Below are 20,798 nucleotides of genomic sequence, written 5' to 3'. Positions count from 1 at the left end.
GCTACATTTGGGGTAGCTCTGCTGCCAACTATTCCAACATGAAGGACTGCTTCCAGTGGAACAGTCACATCTATTAAATGCTTGCTCTGTCCCGGGCTCCCCATACCATATTCATCTTCCCACTTAGTCATTCCAACAACTCCAGAGGCCATGCGATATGCACGCTATGTGTCAGGAACTGTGCAATTGTTTATGTATGGAGAAGCAATTGGAATTCTGCAGGGACGTTTGATAGCTATGTGTCCTTGGTTGAGTTATTTAATTCCTCTGTGTCTTAGTTTTCCAGTCTGTAGAATAGCAATGATTTATAAATGACCTACCTCCTAGAGTCTTATGAGGATTATATTATACGACTGAGTTAATATATTCCAAGGAGCTAGAACAGTGCTTGGCATGTAGTACCACGTGCTCCCCTGACATGGCTAGTGCACCGTTCTGCAAGGCTGAGACTGAGGTCCAGGGAGAGACTCCATTTTACTCCAGAGCCTGAAATCCTGGACATCCACAAGCTTGACAGTCGAAGCAAATTGGGTTGAAATGCTTCAGTCATACCTGAGGTGCAAAAACCATAGAGAGTTTTGGGCAACAAATTGTCAAAGTTTTCAAAATATTTTTCTGCTTTACTTTTATATATCCTTACCCAAATTTCTTAGGAACTTCAGTAGTTTTAAATATTTCTTTCATATATCATCAATTAAAAACCACAAAGGCAAGTAAAACCACTTGACGTACAACTTGCTCGGAGCTTGAATGCAGGGTGCCCAGTCTGGAAAGGCTGAAATTCTGGTTGCCTAGGTGTGTGCTTTAGGGGAATTGCGATGGACTCAGTTTAGATTGGCAGCAAGTTGGCCCATCCCACTGGAAACATAAGGAAAACTACTGCCCTTCTCCCCCCCAAAATATGCATAAAATTTCAGAGGGTTCATGGGCCTTTAGAACCAATTTATGAATTTCTGGTGAAGAACCCTTCTTGATTAGTAACTAAAACATTTTAAAAGCCCACAATCATTTTTTTTTTTCAGTGCAGCAGAAACACCATCATCCACTTATGCCACTTACTCCCTGTCCAAGAAGAATCCAATATCTGCAGGCCAGAATGTAAAGGCGCATGGAAGCCAGATTTTTTTTCCCATCCAGCTAATATTTATGGAGTGTACACGACGCGTTTGGCATAGGTTCTAGAAGCTGGTGATACAGATGTGAATGAGATGGACAAGGCCCTTGCTCTTATGGAGCCGAAATTCCAGGAGCAAGACTGTTAATAAACACAAAAAACAATGTGCAAAACAAAATAGGATAAGGTCACTAAGGGTGACTGGTGGGTGGCTATTTTAATGAGGTGGGCAGGGAAGGTATCCCTGAGGAGTCATTTGAGCTGCTACCTAAGTGGCAAGATGGAGCCAAATGTGTGAAGAACTAAGAAACTGCATTCCAAGGCAGAGGAAACAGCAAGTGCAAAGGTCCTCAGTAGGTAATGAACATGGTCTGACTGAGGAATAGAGAAGGACCCACATAGCTGGCACATAGTAAATTAATATTGAGTTGGAAGACTTAGAAACTCTAATAGTGCACTAAGTTTAGTTTCTGGGTGTCAAATTTGAATAAACATTCGTAACTACTTAGTAACTAATAGGATTTTAGAAATAGACTCTGTGTGTAATTATTAAAATCTAAGAAACCAAGTCCTTGTGAAAATTCAAGAAAGGACCAGCATTTTTTCAATTATTAAGTAGCTTATCAAGAAGACTTGTGGGCTATAGATCAATTTTTAGGAGTTACTGACCTGATGGCTTCTTCGGGTCTCAAAACCACTTCTAGTATCAACTGGAAGCTCAGATCCACCAAACTTTTAGACCCCACTTCAGCCTCTGCTTTCACTTCAACCATCAGAATTTTGACATCTCTAATTTATTCCAAGCACGTGCCTACTTTGGGAGAAAAGGCAAAATCCCATGTTTCACAAAGAGTTATTTCAAGTTTGGGGGGGAAAAAAATAAAACTAATTATAGTTTTGACTGTAAGTCAAAGCTCCAAAAAAGACTGCCTAAAAATGCTTAGAAAGGTAAGGTTTTCTAAAGACACCCCCCCACAACAAAAAAAGAGAGAAATAGAGAAGAATTAATTTGAGAAAACATCTGCAAAGTTTTTGCCCCACCTCAGAATTTCAGGAATGTCACTGTAATGGATTCACCTTAGTACAGATAAAATCAAGGGCAGTAAATGGTGGAGTGTTCTATCACCCAAAAACGACAGCCATTTCACTGCAATTTAAGCAAAACATCAAGAGAGCAGTGGTTCCTTTAAGGCTTTTATGATAAAGTAATGCAAAAAGCTGGTTGCACTTAACTTTGAGTAGCTATGCATTTTTAACCCATACTGAAAGAACACAGAGATCTTTAGGGTTATTATTTAGTTCACCGAGAAATTTAATAAGTGAAACACATTAGCGTAGATATCAAAGGAAGGAAAATTGAAGGGTTTTTTTTCCCCCATCATCAGGGCATCAAGGCTGCAAGACAGAATTGAATGGAATAATATTTATTATGCAGTTAGAGACGTATGGGGAGATTAAAGGGTTAGCTCCAGAGAACATTAGAGCAGTTTTTATATTGTGTGTTTGACAAAGGGATTTCAAATATTTTACCGTGTTTCCCTGAAAATAAAATCTAGCCAGACCATCAGCTCTAATTAATATAAGCAAAATGGAGCAAAAATTAATATAAGACCCAGTCTTATTTTAATATAATACCAGGTCTTTATAATATGATGATATGATATATGATATGATATAATATAATACCTGGTCTTATATAAGACCGGGTCTTATGTTAATTTTTGCTCCAAAAGATGTATTGAGCTGATGGTCCATCTAGGTCTTATTTTCGGGGAAACACAGTACTTGGTCCTCATACTAACTGTTATAGTTAGCATGTTAGTCAGGAATTTTTTAGGTTGTAAGTGTGAGATATGTAAACATATCTTAAGCATTTATAAGTATAGAAGGAAAAGGGCTGGCTTATATAAACTATGCTGCTTTCAGGCCTGGCTAGATCCAGAGGCCAAACTACCTCCCCCTCTGTCTACCTCTCTCTCATTATTTCCTCTCATTCTCTCTTTCTCCTTCCGTCTCTGTATCTTGGCTTCCTTCTTTAAAACGTGTCATCTTCTATTATAGATAGCTTGCTACAGGCAGCTAAGCTTACGTCCTTGTAGATTTCAGTTTCAGATAAAGCTGAAATCAGACTGTGTGGAGAGATTCTAAGTGGCCCTGCTGTGGCCATGTACCCATCCCCTGAACTAATCTGCATGAACAATGGAAGAGTTTACCGTCACTGGCCAGGCTCAAGTCTATGGCCACATCAGTGGCCAGGCAATGGATGTGACTGACAGTCTAACGAGAGCCATGTGGAATTAAGGTTGAGGGCACTAGTTCAGCAATGGAAAGAGGAGTGCTGAGGTGACGAAAGCTACAAATAGGCAATGTCAACACTGTTATCTCCATTTTTCAGGTGAAGAAATTATAACAGTTAACCAAATTTAAAAAATGTCTGTTAATGATGGCCTCAAATTTCTTTTAACAGAAGATTAAAACTTCCATTCCATAAGATAGATAAGCAGTAAAGTGTGCCTTAACATGGTGAATTAAACTTACCTCAAAGTAAAAATGTCTGTTATAAGATCTGGGAGTCAGCCTTATTTAGGGAGACAAGGAGAGTGTATATGAACAGGAGGAGGGAGAAGCGCAGTAAGGAAAGTTATTTGAATCCTTGTCGTTTCCCCTCTAGACTGCAGACTTTTTTAAGAAAGAATCTATGACGTCCCTCCTTTACCCCCTGCAGAGCTTGGCAATGATAGCAAACAGCAGTCACTGTGAGCTGAATAAAGTGAAGAAGAACGTCAACAGCCTCTGCTTGTCCGCTTTTCCTTGGTAAATTGATGCAAGTTCAGGGTATCACCACCTTCAGTGCTGTGTCCATTGACAGACAAGACTGACCTTCGGCATTGGCAGAAACTGAAGGTATTTGACGGGGATTTGTGAGCAGTGCAAATAACCTGGAATCATGAATTTACAGATTAGAGCTGAGTTGTAAATAGCATATGATTCAACTCCCCTAATTTTATATATCAGAGAATGGATGCCAGAAAATGCATAGCAAACGCACATTTTCTGTGGGGGGAAGCGGGAGAAGTATGTAGGCTACTGTCCTTGGTTCTGAACCACTACTCCATGCAGAGTGGCTTTTCCTGATGTTGGACACTTGTACCCCTGCCCAACCTCTCCTGGTGCTATAGGTTTTTCTGTATTTTTGCGTTCAAGATGGATGGGTGTGGGGAGAGAAGTACAAGTTACTTACTACCTTTGAGAAAATAGAATTGAGCCATGTGTCATAATATATAGGTCATTCCACAAACTTTTGATAGTTCCTGATTTTTTTGACAATTATTCACCCTTTCCTTCCTAGATTTGCTTATGTCATCCAAAGAAGTGAATCAATTTGCCCTGAGTTCAGAAATGAACTAGAGGTCCCAGGATTCCTGCGTCTTCTGTTGGGTTCCCTCCCACCCACTACCACACCTTACTGTCTCAATAATACCTGAATATTCCATTGCAAAAGTCTTAAGACTAGGGCATTGCCATCCCTCTTAGACACCTGGATATTAGATAACTAGGCCTGCATGACAAGTCACCCCAAAAATAAGGGATTTAAGACAATAAATATATAGTATCTTACAGTTTCTGCGGGTCAGTAATTCAGAAGCATTTTAGCTGTGACTTTCTGGCTGAAGGTCTCTCATGACATTGCAGTCAGGATATCAGCCTGAGCTTTAGTCAACTGAAAGCTTGTTGTGGAGCTGGAAGAGCTGCTTCCAAGTTGTTTCATTCTCATGGTGGGCAAGGGGGTGCTGGTTGTGGGTGTAAAGCCTCAGCTCATCACTATGGCCTCTCAACAATTTACTTGCGTTCTCACAATATAGCAGCTGGCTTCCCCCAAAATGGGTACTTCAAGAGCCTGAGGTAGAACTGACAATGTCCTTTATGACCTAGCCTCTAAAGTCATATATTGTCACTTCCATTAGCCCATTACAAACCAACCTGATACAAGGGTATGAATTGTAGGAGGCATGGGTCATTGGTGGCCATCTTGGAGGCTGGCTACCACAGCCTCTTTATATATATATATATATATATATATATATATATATATATATATATATATATATATATATATATATATATGTAAATTTTATTGGGGAATGTTAGGGAGCAGTGTGTTTCTCCAGGATCCATCAACTCCAAGTTGTTGTCCTTTAATTTGGTTGTGGAGGGCGCAGTTCAGCTCCAACTCCAGTTGCCATTTTCTCTCTTTAGTTGCAGGGGCACAGCCCACCATCCCATGCGGGAATTGAACCGGCAGCCTTGTTGTTGAGAGCTCGCGCTCTAACCAACTGAGCCATCCGGCTGCTCCTCAGCTGCAGCTCATTGTCTTCAATCTAGTTGTGGGAGGCAGAGCTCACTGGCCCATGTGGGAATCGAACTGGCAACCCTGTTGTTCAGAGCCCATGCTCTAACCAACTGAGCCATCCAGCCACCCCCACAGCCTCTTTTATGCATTTTGATCATAGCAGTTATCACACTGTATTATAATTACCTTTACTTGCACACCCTTCTGTGGCAGACAGTTGTCTGCTTACCAACAGCTGTTCTCCCCATTCTCCTTGCTAACAGAACCCTGACTTTGCTCAGGTATTAGAAAGCACTTTCTCCATGGATCAGCAAACTGGTGCATGGCTAAGTATAGTTTTAACATTTAGAAAGGTTGTAAAAATTAAAAAAAGAGGAAGAATGTACAACACAGACATATATTGCACACAAAGCCTAAAATGTTTGCTACCTGTCCCTTTATAGAAAAAGCTTGCTATAGAAAAATTCCTGGTCAAGTCACTGATGATAATCCCATCCCCAACTTTCCCTGAAGGGTTTAAGAATAGGCAGGTGTTCCAATTTTGGTATGAAGGATACAAGAGAAGGTCTACTGGGCATTGGATTGCTTCTGGAAAGGATTTTTCTCCCTCGTAAGGAAAAAAAAAAATGGATGCTCAGAGGATATCCCCTATGCCTTTTTTCCATCCTACCATGGGGGGTGTCTGGTGAGAATGGAGCTGTGACAGCTGTTTTGCAACCATGAGGGGAAAGCCAGAAATATTCTGGAGAAGCTGACACAGATAACTGACGTTGGGAAATTGCTCAGTTAACCAATCCTAAAACAACCTACTTCCAGATTTTTATTGTATGAGAAAACTAAAACTATCTTTAAGCCATTCTTTCAGAATTGTGTTACTTGCAGCTGAAAACATTCTAAATAACATATACTCCCCTGTATATGGGAGGATTTTCCATTATTGGTGGATTTTCCATTATTTATTTATCTTGGTTCTGTATCTCGCCATTTCTATATTGCATTTCCCATAAGAGTCAGGGTCAATGATGGTGAGAGGGGAAGATGGACTTTAAAGTCCCTTTAAAGAAGTAGACTTTAAAGGGTAAAAATGTAAGTTTATCACAGAGTCCCTTGTTTCTAGAATAAGTCCTGGCATAGAATACAGTTGTAAGTATTAGTTGTCTAAATCACGGTTTCTCAGCCTCAGCACTATTGATGTTGGGGCTGGATAATCCTCGGTTGTGGGGCTGTGCTGAGCACCGCGGGGGGAAGCAGCATCTCTGGCACCACTAGATGCCACTAACACCACTTCCACCAAGTTGTGGCAAACAAAATGTTCCCAGACATTTCCAACTCTCCCCTGGTGGGGGGTGTGGGGTGGGCGGAAACACTCCTCATTGAGAACCACTGGTCTAAATGAATGATTCTTAGGATATTAATTTCTAACATAAATTATTATGTAAATCTTCAGATTAAACACAGGGTTCAGTCAGACTCTGGTGAAGACATAGAGACAATGGGTACATCGAGAGGGCAAGATGCGACCATAAAGACAAAGGAAGAGATGGGAGGTAGAAATCTCAGCTGTATCTGAGGCTGACAGGGCTCAGAGATAACTATTACTATCTCCTCTTCTGGTCCTTTCTGGTATGTAGAAGTTACTGGAGCATAATGAGAAAAGTTTCTTGGTCTGTGTCTTAGACAAAACAGTCCTGGGGCCCACAAAGGGCCAGACAAAAAAGATGAAAAGAAAGAAATGAAATATTGCTAATGGTACCCAGAGAGTTCAGGGATGCTATAGCCTTTTGAGACAACAGTTTTGATAAAGGATGGGTGGGACAGAGGAAGATTAGAAGATAGTACATAAAAATGGCTAAAAAACACACAACCCAATAATGAGAAAAATAGATCAATAATCAGTGTGGTTCCCTGCAACATGCCTGTCTCTTTTGAAAATACAACACAAAAGTTTCCATCAAACTGTTTTCTGTCAAATACTGGCCCCTGACAGATTGTGGCACATGGAGTGTGGTTTATTTAAGTCACTGGGGTTTTCTCACTCAACTTCACCAAATGGTGGCTGCAATTATGGCAGTAAATGCCTCTCAAATGACAGCTTTTTTTTCCTCCTTAAAGGAGTGAACATTTTAACAAGGATGTAGAGTAGACCACAAAGAAATATGTGCTGTAGGGCTTTTTGGAAGAGAAGCTAGAGAATGCAGTTCACCACTTGGGAGCCTGATTTCCTAGAAAGAGCCTGGAGCAAAAAGGTAAAAGGCTGGAGTTCCAATCCAGGCTCACTGGGTGCAAACTCTGTAAACTTCGTTAAGCAAATCCCTCCATTTCTCTGAGCCTTGGTGTTCTCAGCTGTGAATTGGGAGGATTAAACAAGAATGTCTACATGAAAAGCTTTCTTAACTGCACCTACAAGGAAGATTCTTATCCTCATCGCTTCCACAACTTACCTCTCTCTGTGAAAGGTGAACAGCCTACCAACTGCTTATGCAAGGCTCATGCTATGTGTACTTGCACCATCAGCGGCCTATACATATTGGACTAATATATATCTAATCATCAGTCTTCTTCCTGGTGCCCCAAAGAAACCACCTTAACTTGGATGGCAAGGGCCTCCACAGTCCAGCCCTTCTCATGCTCCAGCCTCAAATCTTGTTGCTTTCTGTCACATCTAAGCTCCAGCCATCCCAATGTACTTGCACTTTGCAGTATATGCCACTTTCTGTCACTTTCAGCCCTTGATGCATGGCACAAAACGTTCTCCCTTGTCAACCTAAAATTATCAGGAGGCAATAATCTAGCAAACTTGTGTGTTTGGGATCAAAGAATTGCAACTCTGGATACACAGATTTAGGTAGCAACCCAAATAGTGTCCCATTAGGAAGCAGCAGTCAGAGGTTTTTAAAGGAATAAAAAAAAAGCAATGTTTGCATAAGTTGTTTACAAAGAGTTTTCATTGGGGTTGGTGGCAGAAAGCTAAACTTGGCAAAATATGAGTGGTTTACCTGTCGAAGCAAAGGTCTGTTACTTTAGCAAGTTACAGGTGTTCTTTGCAGAGTCTTTGGAATATTTGCGATTTGGCCCAGTTCAAATGTCATGGTTCCACCCAGTGAGGCTGTGCATAAGGTCCACCTCCCTAATAGCCTCCTGGCTCCATTTTAAAACCTTTGACATAAGTGACTCCATTTTATTTCACCTTTCACACCCTATTCCCTAACTCTTGACCTGACTAAATTCTACTTTTTTTTCAAGGCTTAGTTCAAAACTTAGTTCCCCTGTGTTATAGGCTGAATTTTGTCCCCATCATTCATATGTTCAAGACCTAAGCCCCAGTACCTCAAATGTGTTTGGTGATAGAACCTTTAAAATAGTAATTAAGGTGAAATGAGGTCATATGGGCGGACCCTAATCCAATGACTGGCATCCTTATAAGAAGAGAGTAGGACACAAACATACACAGAGGAGAGACCATGTGAAAATAGCTGTCTTCGAGATAAAGAGAGAGGCCCCAGAAGAAATCAGCCCTGCCAACACCTTGATCTTGGACTTCCAGCCTCCAGAACTATGAGGAAATGAATTTCTGTTCTTTAAACCACCCAGTCTGTGGTACTTTGTTATGGCAGCCCGAGCAAAGTAATACACCCTAGGAAGCCTTGCATGAATTCCTGAAGACCAGCCGTGACCTTCACACACCATTCTCTGTTTTTCTTTTCAAAACACGTCTCATATGGAAATCTCTCCTCCTTATGTTCTGTCTTCTTCTTAGTGTGTGGGTGTATGTGAGTTGATGGAATGGCTTGAGGGGTGGATGATTGAAGGTCTCGAAGTCAAGGATTGTATGTCTTTGCATCATCAAGACCTACCGGAATGCCTACAGGCATATAGAAGGAGGCAGTATGTTTTCCATAGATGGATGGATGGATGAATGTGAATGAAAAAATATTATGTCAGTTATCCAGGTAATTTAGACAAATACAAATTCATTGGAGAAAATACAATGATTTGAAGCAGCATTTTCCTAGTTAGTTTACCTAAATCCACTAACTTCTAATAAAACTATCTATACCTCACTAGACCTATGAAGTTACAGATTTTGAATGTTCCCCAAATTTGGTCCTAGAATTGTTAGTAGTCAAAGAAAAATTTCTGGTGGGTTTTCCATTATTTATTTATCTTGGTTCTGTATCTCGCCATTTCTATATTACATTTCCCATAGGAGTCAAGGTCAATGATGGTGAGAGGGGAAGATAGAAAAGAAAAGAAAGATTCTTTGTGTATTTAGGACTCCACGATCAGGAAATTGTCAAATATCTAAACTTGGTGCGTTCTGCTACAGCTCAAATCCATTTATGCTGATTGCATAGGAAAGCAATTGGTAACCATTTTTCATGTAACCATTAATCTTAGTGCAAATTGACAGAGTTTAGAGGAATAAGTCCAAGATTAGAGAAGTTCTTTTAAAAAATGGAATCCCAATTTATGCTTTTAGTAATTGAAATCACCCAATAGTACCCAGATTAAATCAGCTTTTTTATATTTGGGTAACAATTGAAAGCCATGACAGTGAGAGGGAGCAATTGGGGGAAAAGAAAATTAAGAGTTTGCAAATACATTCAGTTCTATCAACTTTGTCAGCTAAATGTTCTCTTTAATTACTATTGATTTTCATAATAGTTTATTAACCCAATATGTCAGTTCAATTTTGTCATAGATTACAGTGCACACAGAATTCATTTTGTGGTATTGGAGGAGAGGAGAAGCCAGTGTACTGGGAATAAATGTATCCCCTTACACATTCATGTCGGATTTTTTCAATTGTTTAGCTTGGGCAGAATTTTATTTTATTTTAACTGAATTGATCAGTCATCCTGCCAGTGTTTCGGCTTCAAGCACCTTGGTTTTTGGGGTGCTGGAGAAACAGGAAACAGAACCGATTTGACAAATCAAGTCAATAAAACCACCTTTACAAGTTTCATTATTAACATTTTATAAATGCATCACAGGACTTGTGTAGAATTGAGAGACTATCAGGGTCAAGACTCAATTTTTGCCTCTTATGACCCTTTTCAAGCCTCAGTCTCCTCATAAGTTAAAATGAGGCTTCGTGAGATACTACCTATCTCATCATACCTTTCTGATCTGGCCTGGAGCTCAAACGAGATCGTGGAAGGGCTTTTTAAAATTTAAAGTGGACAAAAAAGTTAAGACATTACAGGCTTCCTTGCTTATCAAAAGGTATCATTAAATTAAAAAACAATAAAGGACACAGAAGACTCTTAGAATAAATGCCTAGACCAGAATCTTCCAAAATTTGCCAATCCTGGCTAATAAATAGAAATTAAACACCAATTACCACAGGAGGGAGATGAGATGAATGTGATGGTGCTTTACCTGAATATTAATTATGAATTAGGGGATCCCATTGCAGGGCTCAGGCAGGGCATGCTTTATTGATTCCTCAGTAAGGAGCTCATGCTAATGCACTGGCATAAAACATCCTCTGAGGAATCAGCACTGCTTTTCACCGGAGACCATAAACTCAAAATAATGTACATGGCACAAAATCTATTTTCTTCCAGTCTGTAAAACAGTAATGAGAAACACTAGGCTGGGTAGCAAAACGAGGATTTGAAAGGCCACGGATGCCCCTATCTTCTGTTTCTTCATTAGGGTCAAACCTACTTAAACTCGTCAAGCCTAGAATTCTCTAGAAGGCAAAAAATAAAAGAACTCAGGTTTGCATGGGTCTTTGAGGTAGGGCCATGTGCACATGGTCCCAGCATTTGTTGGCCTGTGGGTCAAAGGTTCGCTCCCAAATTGTGTCAACTTTTAGCTCCTAAAGCTGGACTTGCATCTCACCATGTCATAGTACATTCTCGCACCCTGACCTGCCTGTGGCAAGCCACTGCCCACCAGCCATTTGAGGAGGGCTCCCAGACTGTGTTTTCTCCCCAGTGCCCTTGAACATGTGGCAGTTGTGTCACTACTGTGCTCTTGTCCCTCAGCGCCCCCTGTATGCTGTCCCCCATTCCAGCATCAATATGGGGAGAGGGTACCCACCCTGTTGAACCTCATCCTTCGGGTCCCAAAGCATCCTGCTGATGCCCAGGTCTTACCAGGTCTTTCCAGAATTTCTTGGGTTCTTACCTACCTCCTCCCTTCCCTGAGATTCAAAATAAATTCATTAGGCAAGTTTGGGTGACAAAACTCTTTATTGTCCCTACCTCTCCTTTCTCCTCTCCCTCTCCACATAGAAACAGATAAATAAATCCTTACTTTCCTTTAGCCAATGAAACAAAAGCCACCTTAGAGAACAACATGCAAAACAAATACCTACAAGAATCAACAGCCTGTAACCAAAAAGAGGAACAGTACCACCGAGGTATGTACTTAAGGGAATGAAAAACATCCACACAAAACCTTGTACACGCATGTTGAGAGCAATATCATTCATAATAGCCAAAAAAGAAAAGAAAAGAAAGCAGCCCCAATGTCCAACAATTGATGAAAGGATAAATAAAATGGTATGTCCACACAATAGAATATTATTAAGCAATACAAAGGAATGAAGTACAGATACATGCTACAACACGGGCGAACCTTAAACATACTGTGCTCAGTGAAAGAAGCCACACACAAAGACCACATACTACCTGATTCCATGTATATAAAATGTCCAGGATAAGTACATACATAGAGACAGGAAGGATACTGGTAGTTTGTCAGGGGTCCAGGGAAGGGGGAACAGGGAATGACTGCTAATGGGTATTGGGTATCTTTTGGAGTGAAAAAAAAGTTCTGGGATTAATAGTGGTAATGGTTGTACAACTCTGTGAATATACTAGACAACCTTAAAAGGTTAATTTCATGGTATGTGAATTTGATCTCAATTTAAAAAAAAAATTAAGTGAGAAATGGGGAAAAAGAATCACTGGCTCTCCAATTCCTTCGAGCAACATTAGACTTGGGCTCAGCTGATCCATTCCACTCCACTTCCTGAGGACTGCAGTTATGTTGCAAGCATCAAACAGGCTGCCCTGCCCCCAAATGCTTCCCTACCTACTTGCTGATGCCTGAAACTCTACTGTGGAGTTGCATTCTAGTCTAAGTGGTGTAATACTTTGCTCTTACTCAACACATTTGTGGAGCAATTTCTGGGACCAATCTTGTCTCTAAATAAAGACAAATGTAATCCAACACTTTCTCCCCTTAGTGGGTGTCAGACTTAAATGCTTTAATGGAAGGGTTGCAAACAAAGAGTCGTCTTCATTTGATCTGACATTCAAGGTTTTGCACTTTTTTTTTTCCTGTATTTGAATAGGAGCTTTGAAAGATACTGGACATGCATACAGCATTCATTTAGTAGAAAATTCAATGGAAATAGAAATCATGATGTCACTTAGTTGTTTAATACTTACTTTGAGGGAAGCCAGCGACAGGGGTCTGAGTCAGCTGGAACCAGGCATTATTCATAAAAACCATGCATTTTGGAGATGGAATACCTAGATGTGAAGTTTAATTCTATTTTATGACTGTAAGCAAGTTATAGAAACTTCTGTGCCTTGATTTCCTCACCTGTAAAATAGGGATAATAACAGTACCTACCTCATAATGTAATTGGAGAAATTAAATAAGTTAATCCATGGTATAATTGTATGTGTTAATACATGTAGAGAGTTTAGAACATTGCCTAGCCTGTGTGAAGCATTCAGTAAGCCTTAGCTGCTGTTGTTTCTGAGGATGAGTAGAGAAGAGCCTGCCCTTTGTCGCACCCTTTCTATGGAAGACTGTTGGGGAAAGTCGGTGAGGCCTGAATTGAGGTGAACAGGTGACCTCCCCTCTCTCGCTGTAATTTCTCTACTTTCCCTGAATCCTGCCTACATTAGACAGGTCCCCAAATCAAGCAGAGGTAGCTGGTTCTTGGAATGTGGTATGCCTCAGAGCTTCTTTAATTGGTTCCGAAAGAGGGTTAGAGAGGGTGGCTCCAGGGTCTGGTGATCTCCAGTCCAGCCCAAAGTAGATGCTTTGCCCCAATTGTTCCCCACATCATGAAAAGCAAAGGGAGAACTGCAAAAAATAATCTGAACTCTACTTTTACTATCTTTTTTATACATAGAACATCCAGATCACGGCACTACTTTTGGCAGTCTGACAGAATAGGACGCTGTAAGTGGCAACTGAAAATACCCTTGCCATCCCTTGCCCATCATCTAGTACCACGTTGTCGATTTCTCCTTGCACTTAGCAGTACTACTATCTGCAGTTGCTTTGCTCATGCTCTTCTTTGCTGTGAGGTAGAACTGTTGGCTTTGCAGAACGAGGACTCCAGGAGGCCATGGTTGTTAGTCTGCCTTATCACGTCTGTATCCCCAGCACCGGGAACAGGGCCTGGCACAAAGCAGGCACCCGGTGACTATTTCTGGAATTAATGCATGTGCTCACCCCAGTGGCCAGCACAGTGTCTGTGTTCTGCATCTAGTGATGATCACCTCTCAGAACCCATCTGTGTCCTCCCTTGAGCTTCTGCAAAGCAGGGGCCGACCAGAGGACCTCCCGCCCTCCCCAACACCACCTCCTCATGAAGTCCTAGCTGGGACCTGGGAGAGACTCCTTCCCTCAGCTAAGATGTTCATAATTTCTTGGGAGTTGAGATTTGGTACTCAGAGACTGGTTAATAAGAGTTGGTGTTTAAAATAAGAGGCTGCAGTGATCTGCTCTCAAGTATGATCAAAGTAGAAAGAACCAGTATGCAGCTAAAGAGAATAAACCTAATTGCAAAGCAGAAGGAAGATGAGAGAGGAGGGAGGGAAGGAGAGAGTGAGAGACAAATCCAGGCAAGTGAACTTGCTGATTTTGCAGTTCTTCACCTAGTCTTTCAAGACCTGCCTGTATTTCCAGCCTTGGTTATTTCTTTCAGTTCACATTAGTTTGGTGGGGTTCCTGTTTCTTGTACACAAGTAATTTCTGACTACTCAATCCTAGCACAGAGGACACATCCACAAAACCTCTGTTGACTTGAATTCATTTTTCATTCATTAATTTGTTCACTTATTCGGCAAATATTTATTGAGTCAGGCACTGAGCTAGAAGGTATAGGCGAACAGGTATACAAAGTAGACACCATCCCTGCCATTGTGGAATTCTGGTAGGGAGACAGCCATGAATCAAATACAGACAAGAAGAGGAATACTGGATATAACTTGGCATCGCACACTGCCTGGTAAGTATCGGGAATGGTGGTGGGCTATACAAAGGTACGTAAGTCGTCGTCAGTATTAAGGGAGCCACAGTCTGCTCAGAATGGACAACCCTCATCGTGATCTTTACCAAAGAACTGATACATATTTTATCTGATACGACCCTCAGACTGATTCCGTGAGAATGGCCTTAGAAGATGCCCGTTGTGTGGGCAAGTTAGTAAAACTGAGCCGCACAAGGGTTAAGTGACTTAACTACAGTCAATGAGGCTGATCAGAGGCAGAATTCAGCTGCTGTCTTCTGACTCCAAAGCCCATGGTGTTTCCTTTTCCTCCTCCTATAAAATGTTGCCTCTTCTGTGAGACAAGTGTGCAAGAACCATACACGCTATACAACCCTGCAAACCTCGAGGCGGAAGACATCCAGGCAGGACTTGGCTATGCTATTTGTAGGATAAACTGCCAAACAAGGCAAGCAGCAAAGGGAAAAACGTCAGCTCTCTCTGCTGAAGCCACTACAGAGTGGGTCTCAGCGGGTCTGTTTGAGAGCTGGAGCGCTGCTAGAGGCCCAGGGTCTCCCTGGGAGGCAGAGCGCATGGCTGAAGTTTGCCAGGCCTGCTGTTCCTTCCCCAAATCTCCCAGGCAGCCCAGCTCTGGTATGCAGGTTTCATACCCAGGCACCACAGTGAGACAATAAACAACCTGGTCACAGAGCTTCAGAGAGGCTCAGACCAGGCTCATCACAATTACATTACAATGCTCAGCAGAACTGTATACTCCTGGGGGATCTCATTTTCCTCCCTATTTATCTCACACTGCTGACAGAAACGATAGACATAACCTCCTCAGAGCTATTAAAACAAATGTCAATAAAACTCCCAGGGCTCTGTCAGTGTATTGGAAGCTGTATCCCCACCTTTAATCTTTGCTCAAAGGAAGGGGAGATCATGAATGAGCTCGGGTTTTCACCTGACTTGACAAGACCAAGCCCAGCAATGAGAAATGAGAGGTGCTGCCAGGGCTGCTGAGGGAGACCCCACAGACCTTCCCACCCACTACAGGTCCCTGAAATTCCACTGGAGACTTGCATTCCAGCTCCAGATGCTGCCTTTCCTGAGGCTATTTCTAGGCTCAGCCTGGGTGCACACCTGAGAGCACAACGTGAAACATAAGCCCGCGCATTCTGTAACGGTTTCTGAAAGCGTGGTCCGTGGAACACCTGTATTCAAATCAACTTTATCAGAATAAATGCTCAGATGACTGGGCCCCACTCCAGACTGGATGAATCAATACTTCAGGGCACAGGGCACAGGAACCTTCATTTTAAACATGCACTGCTGCTAGTTCTTAAGTAAAGCTTGAAAACCACTAATCTGTACTGTATGTTCCCCTCCCTACCAGTGTGCCCGAATATGCTGCACATAAATTATTGGTTCTAACATCTAGCCCCCCTAAATCACTTGTTCTCAACCTGATACTATCAACAATTGGGCCAGATAATTTTTGTTTGAGGGAAGGGAGCTGCCCTGTGCATCATAAGATGTTTAGCATCTTCCCACCAGGTACCAGTAATAACCACACCCTAGTTGTGGCAACCAAAAAGGCTCCAAGCATTGACCAATGTCCCCTGGGGGCAAAATCCTCCCCCACTGAGAAGTACTGCTCTAGATAAGTGGTTTCCAGCTCTGGCTGCACATTAGAATCACTCAGGGATCTTTGTAGAACTTGGATTATTGGACTTTTCCCCAAGAGCTTACTTGTTTGGAAGGAAGCTAGGCACCTATCTTTTTAAGGTTTCTCAAGTAATGCTAATGTGCTCAAGTTGAGAACCACTGCTCTACGTAGACACTTTGAGGCAAGGGTTCACATGTTTATGACTTCACGGAAGGCATAAACCCTCAAGCCATGTGGATGGAATTATTTGAGCACCTATGTATCATCAGGACCACGGATGCAGATAGGACAAGATGAACCATCTCTTCTGAAGCTAGCAAATGGACAACTTCAACTAAATACATTATAAATTCCCTCTACCTTAACCTGTATATAGCCAAAATTGGTCAAATCAGAGTTAAGAATGGGATTTTTCTTGATGGCTAGGGAACAGATAACTTCTTTTCTACTAGATGGTACAGTACAGAGCTCTGACAGCTGAGAGAGCTGCAGTCATTTCGCCACCGTCAGGTAAGTCAAACAAAAAATGGAAAGGGCACTCAGAAGAGGGCAGCGCCTAGAGAATCACAGAGAAAAAGAAGGCCTTGATTCAATTGTGCCCCAGTTTCACCCTGTCACTGGCCTCTTCAGTTAGTGACAAAATAAAAGATCTTTATTTTTTAAGGAAGCCAGTTTGAGCTGGGTTCTCTGCTGCTTCCCCCAGAAGCGCCCTAACTGATACACCACTCTAAGCCAATATCCTGCTACTCGAAATGTGGTCCTTGTTAGAAATGCAGAATCTCAGGCTCCTCTCCAGATCTACTGAATCAGAAGCTGCACTGTAACAAGATCCCTGAGTGGCTCAGAAGCAGCAGCTTAGATAACTGGTCTCTGAAGCACTGGGCTAGGTGATAGGGACACAGTGATAAGCGAAAAACAGACATGGTTACTTGGCTCCTCTGACTTGGTTAGGTGCCCTGTTTTACACTTGGCAACACCCATCTTCATTGATTCATTCATTCTTTCACTCACTCAACAAATATGTATTTACTACTACATTTATAAATTCAACAAAATTAGCAAAAATATTAAAAAGTGAGCAACGAAGAGAGAGGGGGCAGTGTTTGCCCTTAAGAAACTGTCTATTTGAGAAAACAAACATTACTTAATCACGAACAAATGCTGAGGTGCCAATGATAGAGGTGCTACCCTGGAGAGGTACACAGGGCCTTGGGGGGGGGGGGGAGGAGTCCATCTGATCAGGGTGGTCAGGCAAGCCTGCCCTGCAGAGATCTGAAGGGTGGGACAGGTAAAGAGGAAAGCACCAAAGGCAGAAGAAGGAAAGGACAACACACAAGCCCTTCCACTCAGGAGGAAGCAGGTGAACTCAACAAGTGCGAGACGACAGGGAGCCCAGATGCAGAGAGCTGAGCTGGGAGTGGGGAGGTTCACGATGAGTTGGGGTGCTGGGGGGTGGCCAAGGGCCAGGCTTTAGAACACTCTAAAATTCATGTCAGGGAGTTTTCCCCTTTAATCCTCAAACTATCAGAAAGCTACTGATGCATTTTGTTTTATTTTATTTTAAATGTGGCTATCCTCCTAACAAATGTTTAAGTGTACACTGCATCCTGTTGACTCCAGGGTGAGAGTGTTGCACAACAGATCCCTAGGGCTTACTCATTGTGACTGAAACTTTATGCCTGTTGATTAGAAACTCCCCATTTCCCCTCCCTCCCACCCTGGCAACTACCATTCCACTCTTTGATCTATGAATTTGATTAATTTAGATACCTCAAATAAGCAGAATCAGGTAGTATGTGTCTTTCTGTAACTGGCTTATTTCACTCAGCCTAATGTCCTCAAGATTCATCCTTGTTGCTGCATATGGCAGGATTTTTCTTTTTTAAGGCCAAAGAGTATTCCATTGTTGTGTGTATTCCACATTCTCTTCATCTGTCAAGGACACTTAGGTTGCTTCCACAAATTGGCTATTGCGAATAATGCTGCAATGAACATGGGAGTGCTAATATCTCCCGAAATCCTAACTGAAATTCGTTTGATTAAATCTCTAGAAGTGGCTTGTTAGATCATATGGTAGTTCTATTTTTAATTTTTTGCGGAACCTCCATAATGTTTTCCATAGTAGTTTCACTATTTTGCATCTCTACCAACAGTATGCAAGGGTTCCAATTTCTCCACATCCTCACTAACACTTGATGTCTTTTTTGATAATAGCCATCTTCACAGGTGTGAAGTGCTATCTCACTGTGGTTTTGATTTGCGTTTTCCTGATGATTGGTAATGTTGAACATTTTTCCATATACCTGTTGGCCATTTTTATGTCTTTGGAGAAATGTCTATTCAAGTCTTTAGCCGATTTAATCAGGTTATTTGTTTTTCTTGCTATTGAGTTGTAGGAGTTCTTTATATATTTTGCAGATCAACCTCTTATAAGATATATAGTTTGCAAGTATTTTCTCCCTTTCCATAGGATACATTTCCATTTTGTTGATTGTTTCCTTTGCTGTGCAGAAAGTCACTGATGCATTTCAAATATAGTGCATGACACACCCTATAGACTGAGAATTGTGCACAACCTGAGCCCTTCCTCCAACTCCTTTGCTCTTGCCTTTCCCCTCTTTGCCCAGTCCAGCAGAGCAGACCAGCATAGCTTAGCATGTCCACACCATGCTTCTTATTTGTAACTGACAGGCAGAATGGGGCAGTGGCCCAGGCTGACCTGTACTGAACCAGTTTCTACATCTTTGCTATGAGTGCTACTGCAGGTGACATCACCAGTACTTCACTCTCAGCACTGTGGGCCACACACCCACAGGGTGTGAATGGGGCCCAAGGAAGGTCATAATAAATATTTGTTGGACGAATGGCCTAGCCCAGGTTCCTTAAACACAGTAAGCCTCAGTTTCCTCGTCTGCAAAATAAGATAATGATAGCACCTGCTCCCTAAGGTTGTGTTAGAGAGGTGACTGTGTGAGTACACAGCACAGCACTAGGCACGTGCCCCGTTTCCTTTACGCCATAAACACATTCATGCACGTACTCATGTGCATACATACATACACATGCACACACACACAAGGGATCCCAAAGGAAAGGTAGTATGAGTAGGTGGTTCCCAACACCAGCTACTGCAGTCTAAAACAGAGAGTCTGTTAAATATTATTCAGTGACTCCTAAATAACCCAGGTGGTTTGTGAGTCAATGGAGAGAAAGAGATGTCCTCATTTATACTATCTCATAGTTCCTGACACAGCCTCAAATTCACCCTGTTGATAGCTGCTCTTCTAGGTGCCATATCACACATTTTTTTAAAGGTCAGACTTTTGGGGCAGCAGGATGGCAGTTGGTTAGAGTGCGAGCTCTGAACAACAGGGTTGCTGATTCAATTCCCACATGGGTCCTCCAAAACAAGCTGCCACTGAGCACAGCGACTCGACTTGGAGCTGAGCTGTGCCCTCCACAACTAGATTGAAGGACAACTACTTGTAGCTGATGGGCCCTGGAGAAACACACTGTCCCCCAATATTCCCCAATAAAATGTATTTTTTTAAAAAGTCATACTTTTGTTGTTCTAGCAGCTCAAAAAATGCCCCTTAATAAATTCACCCTTGTACTTCAAGTTCCTCTGGCTGGAGATTTGGAGATAAGCCTTTGTTGTAGCCTGAACTTTGATCTCCTGTGCCTTTGTATTGATCTGTGAATAAGGAAGCTACAAACCTTGAAAAGCCTCACGTAGGGTCATAGACTAGACACAGTTGTGGCTGTTTGTCACTTTCCCTAATTCTTCTCTTCCCCAGCCATGGAGCTCTGATATGTGCTAGGATATGTGCTATCCTGTGACCGTGGATAAATTACAAAGTGATTGAACTCAATTCGACTCTCCTTGCTTAAACTCTTGAGTATGCCATCGGTTTATGGTCAAGATTCTGACCCATAGTTTGCCTATGTTAGTTTTCTCTCCCCCCCCACCCATATTATACAAATAATACGTATCATTGTAGAAAAAAATGAAAATACAAAACAAAAAAGAAAAATCACACCTAATCATGTGTGATGATTACTTACGTTGCGGGATATACCCACCTGTATTTTATCTTTGCGTGTAAATACACACACACACACACACACACACACACACACACACACACAGAGAGAGAGAGAGAGAGAGAGAGAGAGAGAGAGAGAGAGAGAGAGATTATTTTTAAAACAAAAGTGGAATGATTATCAGGTTTTGAAATGGAAAATTCTCAAAAGTAAAAAATGTGTAAAAAGTCTACCTTTCCTTTTCAGATTCAACTTCGATCATATAAAAATTAGCTTTATGTTTGTAGAACATTGCTATTAGGATTATTATAACTTCACCTTCAAAACAATTAAAAAATAATTATTTTCACAGTTCTCACATAAAGAAGTGACTTAACTTCCAAATTTCTCTCAGGCCAGGAAAAATAACTGTGGGGATTATTCTTTG

General features: G+C 41.7%; 1 long non-coding RNA gene across 1 annotated transcript in view; it reads left to right on the top strand.

The window, feature by feature from the left end:
- The window catches only part of LOC141567243 (uncharacterized), a 32,339-nt gene extending 28,294 nt beyond the window's left edge, over window positions 1–4,045 (top strand). Inside the window, exon 3 of the long non-coding RNA XR_012489738.2 lies at window positions 3,840–4,045. This is a non-coding gene — a long non-coding RNA (uncharacterized LOC141567243). The remainder of the gene's footprint in view (window positions 1–3,839) is intronic.
- The last annotated feature ends 16,753 nt before the right edge of the window (window positions 4,046–20,798 follow it).

The sequence above is a fragment of the Rhinolophus sinicus genome, chromosome 5 (assembly GCF_057876585.1).
Source record: "Rhinolophus sinicus isolate RSI-liver-muscle chromosome 5, RSI-T2T, whole genome shotgun sequence".
NCBI classification, from domain to species: domain Eukaryota; kingdom Metazoa; phylum Chordata; class Mammalia; order Chiroptera; family Rhinolophidae; genus Rhinolophus; species Rhinolophus sinicus.
This window is presented reverse-complemented; position numbering and strand designations above follow the sequence as displayed.